Here is a 7,108-nt window from a genome sequence, read left to right on the forward strand (position 1 = left end):
TGTCTAAGATTCGATGTGATGGGTATTATGCAAAAAAAATTTGGGAACTAAACAGGGCCTATAATAATTAAACCTTCTATTTTTTATCTCCAATCCGAGTTGATGGAAAATTAAGAGTGCGAGGTTGGCCAGGCCCATTTACCAGGTACTTTCTTCTTACTATGTCTCTAATACTAGAATGATAAGCAATTATTTTCTTCCTTTTGCCTGGATCAAATTGGATCTCCTCCTCCCAAATGATATTCTCAGGAGCTGATGGCATTGGATGAAAAGTAACATTATTGGCATCTCGCTGATGAGAATTACCAACATTATTAGCAGCAACATCTGGTGCTTTCCTTTTCAACCATCTTTCCTTAAACGAACCTGCAACACTTTGTTAAAAATTTCAGCTACATGCTTCCTATGTGCTCCTGTTCAAGAATCAAGGGAAGAAAATTAAAGAATCAATTGATCATGCACTATAAAACTTACTTGACATGGTTTTTGTATATTAGATCAATTTTCAGAGTCTCCAATCTCAACGAATCCTTGCAAAAATAAACCGCCTCAACTATAGATCCAAATAATCCTGCAGTTCAATTGAAGTAAGGAGAACCTATAACCAATAAAACGAAACACTGCCTGTCTGCCTTAATACTTCAAAGAAAATGATTGGCCAAAAAAATTCTAGAGGATTATGAATGATAAAGTGGAGTGGAGCAAAGTGAGAAGCTAGAAACATGTGCAGCAGCGGCAGAGAGAAAAAGGAGTTGACAAAGAGCACTGAAACCTGCTGCGACAAGTCATGCAGTGGTGCCGCAGACACCTGCGATGCTGCCGCCTCATTAGCTTCCGTGAGTGAACGTCTTTGCGGGCATCGTTTTGCCTTCTCGTGCGGCATGTCACAGCCTGTTCGGATGCTTATTTTTGGCTGAGCTGGAGCTGGGCTGGCTGGGCTGATCAGCCCAGCCGTTCGGCTGCACAGGCCTAGCCAAACAGCTGGCCAATAAGCCACTGCCTTAGCCCCTTCCGAGCCTCAGCCCCTTCCCATCCCCCCGAACGGCCGCTGCACTCAAGCTCGGGCGCCGCTAGGGTTGCGCCCGCTGAATCGCCGTCCAAGCCGCCGCGCGCCGTCGCTGGCCCCCTCGCCGGCCCCTCCCCCACCAGATCCGCCCCAGCCCGAGCCACTGCCCGTCCGCTCTCCGGCCCCTTCCACCACCGAACCCGTCGACGCCGCCGCTCCCCTCGCCGGCCCCACCGCCCACCCGTCGCCGCCGCGCCTTCCCTCCCCGACAGCCGTCGTGCTCCCCTCCCGAGTGCCAGCGCGCCTCCAGCACGAAGGAGGAGAGGACGACGCGGCTACCAATAGGGGAGGCAAGGTGGGGTCGTCGCGTCCCTCAAGCTCTCCAACCGCACCGGCACGGGGTCGTCGCGTCCCACCCTCTCTCCCGTGATATCCACGTGAGCTTCACCTCGCCTCCCCCCTCCTCTTGTGCTTTCATGGTTCGCGCTGTGAATCTAGTATTATCCTGCACCTGAACACGTATAATGGACATTTAAATTATCTATGCTCTTGCTGGCATGTTGGATGCATGTTATTTCCAGTTTAATTTGTGGTGAGAGCTGGTTCCATGGTAAGATGTATACTGTTATTGTTTGTGTTCTGATGTAACATGCTTTTTCATGAACACATCAAGCAATGCTGAATCATGCTAGCTGTGATCAGCAAAACTTGCGGCATGGTGGATTGCTTTCATTGCTTGTTGTTTGGTTTTGACTTTACTTCCAACTGACCTTGATATATTGCTTAATCTTGTTGCATGAGCAATGTCCAGTCATGCAATCCTGCATGCAGGTTCAAGTGTATGTCTGACTCTGGTAGTCTAGTAGTACCTCAGAAGAATAATTTGAACTGCTCCTTTTCTTTTCCTTTTCCCCTTGCACTAAATTTCCATCGCGTGCTGATACTGACACTACTTTGTAATCAATCTGATATGCTTTGGAACAAAACAGAGTATAGTATGTCCGACCGTACTTCTATCTTAAAAGCTAAATGTCGGTGAAAGAATTTTTTTCGAAATATGATTCCAAACACATGTCAAATATAGTACGAACCTAATTTTGTTCAAATAAAGTTTTGTGTCCCATATTTTTGTAACTGTGTATTTCAGGTTCCATGTATCACTAAATACAGTACCAGCTGGCTGCCTCGTCAACATCGTCGTGGTCTCCACCTGAAGCGAGTCAATGCAACCTCCAGGAGAAACGCCAGCGTCGTTGTCCAAAGGCAAGTCATCTTTTCCTTCCACAAATCCATGTTGGTAGCTGTTGCACAGTTTACATACGTTCATTTGCCAAACCTTCATATAGATGTCTCATGATCGTGCTAACTGGGATGACCACACCACATCTGTGTTGCTTGACCTAGTGGGTAAACAGAATGAACTTTGTCACTGGTCGGACAAAGGCCCTACCTCTATCGGCTGGACTAATGTACATCGTTCGTTCAACAAATACACTAAACTAGGCTACCTCAAGAAACAGATCCAGAACAAGTTCACCGATCTCAGAAGGCAGTTCTTCAATTGGCGCGACGGTTGCACCCACACTGGGCTCGGTCATGACCCGAAAACTGGTGAGGTGGTAGTTCCAGCTGATAGGCACTATAGACAAGTGAGCAGCGAACTTGCTGAATATGCACCATGGTTTGATGGATGCATAGGTGCTATAGATGGCACTCACATACCGGTTGAGGTGAATCAAGAAGCAAAAGTTGACTTCATTAATAGGAACGGAGAAGTTTTAATTAATGTTTGTGCCATAGTGGACATGCATGGCCGATTCACCTATGTGGGAGCTGGGAAGGCGGGTGCATGTCATGACATGGCGGTGCTACAAGATTGTCTGGCGGATCAAAGGTTCCCGCATCCACCCACAGGTTTGTCCTGATTTATCAAGCGTTCATTTGCAGCACTTATGTACCCGGTCTGTTGTCGATTGTTTTTGTACTAACATTGGAAATTGTTCAATTGTTGTAGGATGTTACTACCTTGCGGACTCGGGATACATGGACCAGCAAGGTTACATGACTCCGTTTTGGGATACTAGGTACCATAAGAAACATTTTAAGGGCATCGATGTTCGTACATTAGATCGACAGGAGAAATTTAACTACATTCACTCGAAGCTACACAATATCATTGAACAGATGTTTGGTCATCTCAAAGAGCGATGGCATATCTTGGAAGGGGTTCCATTCTTCAAGAGGGAAAAGCAAGCAATGATCATCATATCGTGCTTTGCAATGAAGAATTATTTGTGGCTGCGAAAATATGGAAATGGTTTGACCTACGATCTGTCAGAGTGGGTGCAAATGAATACTACAACTCATACCTCAGTAGGGAGTTGGTATCTGTTGCTGTTCGGCCTGCACAATGATGGCAGAGTCAAGTTGATGGAGGAAAGATCATGTCATGAAGAAGGTTTACATGAATTGAAGCTTGGAATGTGTAGTATCTGTTGTTTGGTTAGTGGATTATTGAAGTCCTCAATTTTTTTTCCATTTTCCATATTTATGTAATAGGTCACGTTAGCCATTTGACAATACTTATTGTACTGGTATGTTGTATGCTTGTGTATTGTATGGACTTGTGAACGGACTCGATTATTATGGGTTGTGATGTGAACTAGAATTAGCTCGTGGTTTTGGCGCCAACTATGAATTGGTTGTTTGCTTGGGTTTTTTTTAAGATGTCCAACCGGTTTGAATTGGCTGGTGGGGCTGCGGCTGATCAGCTGATTCAGCTGCTGGTCAGCTGATTCAGCGGCTGCACCAGCGGCTGATCAGCCCAGCCTCTAGCTCAGCTGGTTACAACCAACCGAACAGGCTGTCAGTCGTGAAGCACGCAGCAGCAGAACAAGCAACGCCTCTTTGCCTTCTCTTGTGAGCCTTAGGGGTTGTTTGGTTGCACGTCATGGGTTCCAGCTTAAGCTACGGCCACCACAGCTGTTGTTTTTCTGCCTATACTTGTCGTTATTCCGTGGCAAGGCTGTGACGTGTGGCTTAATATTGTTTCTACGGTTGGCCGCAAACATCTAAACCCACGCCTCTCTCTCTCTCTCTAGTCTTCCCGTCCCTTCCCCTATCTCTTATCTCTCTTTTTCATCCGGATCCCCACAGCCGGATTCTCCTCTCTAGGGTGAGCGGCGTGGAAGGCCGGCCGGCTGCGGGCTCTGCCCCTCGGGGGAGGCACTATACCACAGCCCCGATACACCAACTGATGATCTATCGGTAAAAGCCATTATACCGACGGACTATTAGTTGGTATAGATGTATACCGACACCACATATTTGTCGTTGTAAGTGGCGTCGGTATAACTTATACCGACGGACATACATATACCGACAGATAGTCTGTTGCCACACAAAGATATACCAACTGACATATATTCCCAACAGATGATCCGTTACAATGTTTATGCCGACTGATAGTGAGTAGCTAATTTTCTTTAGCAACCAACAATCCAACGCTATGCATCCACAAAAAATAATATAATTAATCCCTCATTGACCATACAGCACCAATAATCTTTTGAAACAGTACATATCAAGCACACTTGGCTAAAGATATATAGATCATGTTTTTCATTTGAATCCAACAGATATCAAACATAGTATTGACTAAAATAGAGCTCATAGTTTTCATATGAATCCTACATATATTCAACAATACATAATTGGTTGGCAAAGCTTCATCATAGACATCATTTGTGATGTCATAGTGCTCAAGTCAAGCTAGTTAGATAGTCTGTTGGGTTTGTCACAGACCACATTAGAAGCAGCAGCCACATACCCACATTTACAAAATAATATAAGCCAGCCTAGATATTCCAAATGAGTACTACCCAAAATAAAAATGCCCATAAGCACTACCCAAAATAAGTGTCCATGAGCGCTGATCCCCTTGTTGCTTACATGATCAACCATCATGCCACCTCTAAGACCTCCCACCTGAACAAGTTAAAAGTATGCTGAAAATTAAATTCAGGAACAAAAGGAAGAGTGAAAATTAATCTACAAAACTGTTGTATGTTGCTACAGCTAGCTGACTTGCCTACTCCTAGGAAAATTGGCTAATTAGTGTGCAATTCATACAACTAAGTGTACTTTCTTAATGGAATACCACAAATTCTAACACGCCCAAAGCTGGAACTAAAATGAGATCAAATAGTAATAGTAGAAGAGTGGGCTGTTTGCTGAAAGCAAAAATTCAGAAAATACCTATTGTACCTTGGGTAGATTGTGATCCTTTGGTAACCTTCAACTGTCAGAAATATAAATAATTAATTAGTGGCTGCGGTCACTCTCATGACACATAAAAAAATGTAGCAAAGATAAGTATAGTACTCTTTTGTATGGCCATGCAATTGACATCTTATGTGCATCAGCCATAGTCTCCACATAACCATAAGGACGATGCAGAACTGTATCTCTTTTCAGCACAACATTCACAACCACTTCACAATACTGATTTCCAAGAGCCACATCTCCTAGCGGTGGCCGGACGGTGGGCTAGGGTTACTTGGCCACGGTTGAGTTCGGGTGCCTATTGGTGGGGAGGCAGAGGACTTCAGCTCGGAGTCAGTGAGGGGGCCTGCATGCTGTAGGAGCTGAGACTTCGAAGGGCGGATGCCTGTACGTTGGAGGGGTGGCGCTGTGTTGGATGGGTGAGGAGCAGAGCTAGCTGGGCAACTAAGCTGCAGATCGAGATGGGGGATTGCGGCGGGGGTGGGAGATTTCTGGTGGCGGAGGTTGGAATTGTAGCGTCGGTGGGGGAGCAAGGCAGCGTGGTACTGCGGCGGTGGAGGGGGCAGGCCGGGGCAACCCGGCACAGCGGCGGCGGGGCAGCGCGGCATGCAGCGGTGGAGGGCGGGGGTTCGGCACCGCGCGCGTAGGAGTCTGGTGACGGGGTGGCGCTGCTGGAGGGCCGTCGGGCGATCTGGAGGGCGCGCGTCAGGCGGCGGTGATTTTTGGAGGGCGCGCGTCGGGGGGCAGCGATTTTTGGGCGGCGGCGTGAATTGGGGGAGACTGAGAGGGAGGGAGGAGCGGCAGGAGAGATTCTAGGTTTTCATCTCCTGGCCACAGTTTGCTGACCGGTGGGGTCATGCCAAAATTTTGGGGCCGGACTGGGCTGAGTCCGGCTGGCTAAGCGCAGGAGGCCCAATTCTTTTATGCCGACGGATAGTTGGATTGAATCGTTACCATATGCCGACGGACAGTTCAATGGAATATCTAAATTTCTATACCGACAGATGTGCAGTCGGTATAGCGTGCAATAACGACAGACGGTCTGATGCACACTTATGCCAACTGACGGTTTGACGGCTGATGTCTGATGGCATTGTGGGGTTGTGGTATAGTGAGGGGCACGGCGGAGAGGAGCGGCGCAGCGGGGGAGGCGCGGTGGCGCCCTGAGCGCTCGCCCCCGATGGCGTCAACGGTGAGGTGTAGTGTATTTTTCTTTTTTCTTTTTGGATGCAAAAATTTTTTACAAAACTTTTTCCCCAACTTCTTTTAGTTTAGATTTGGATGTAAAAGTTTTTCTTCAAAACCTTTTTCATTATTTTCTCAAACTTTTCTGTTTCAATTTTTTTCTCATCAAATTTTTACCTTTTTCTATCATCAAAATGTTTTATTGAAATTTTTTCCTAAACTTATTTTTAGTTTAGATCTGGATGTAAAAGTTTTTCTTCTAATTATTTCGAATTTTTCTGAAATTTTTCTGTCTCAATTTCTCATCAAATTTTTCCTTTATATCTCTTCAAAATATTTTTCTTGAAAATTTTCTTTCAAAATTTTTTGTCACAAAATGATAAAAATATAATAAAAAGAGAAAAAAACTATTGGTCGGAAATCGATCGTACCGAAGTCTCCGCACGCTCACCCGTAAATTAGAATACCCGGCGTGTGGTGGCTATTTCGATCGCCACGGTGGTGGGGCGCTACCGAACGTTAGGCGTGGCAGACTCTGTGGCCATAAACCCAGTCCCTTAATTTCTCAAATTTATCCGTTGGCACTCAGGGGGCCTGATGGGCAGTGGGCTGTGCCTGTTGGGCCGGACAGTG

The 7,108-nt window shown here is 46.1% G+C and overlaps 1 long non-coding RNA gene across 2 annotated transcripts; it reads right to left on the minus strand.

Annotated features, from left to right (window-relative positions):
* Positions 1 to 4,883: 4,883 nt before the first annotated feature.
* LOC120669713 lies at positions 4,884 to 5,471 on the minus strand. Of its 2 annotated transcripts, none has more exons than XR_005672761.1 (3): positions 5,390 to 5,471; positions 5,273 to 5,306; positions 4,884 to 4,993 (listed from the first exon to the last, which is right to left on the minus strand). It is a non-coding gene; the product is annotated as an uncharacterized LOC120669713 (long non-coding RNA). The 2 variants fall into 2 exon arrangements; XR_005672760.1 differs by having other exon boundaries at positions 4,926 to 4,993; positions 5,264 to 5,306; positions 5,390 to 5,463.
* Positions 5,472 to 7,108: the final 1,637 nt, after the last annotated feature.

This window comes from Panicum virgatum, chromosome 4N, assembly GCF_016808335.1.
Source record: "Panicum virgatum strain AP13 chromosome 4N, P.virgatum_v5, whole genome shotgun sequence".
Lineage (NCBI taxonomy): Eukaryota > Viridiplantae > Streptophyta > Magnoliopsida > Poales > Poaceae > Panicum > Panicum virgatum.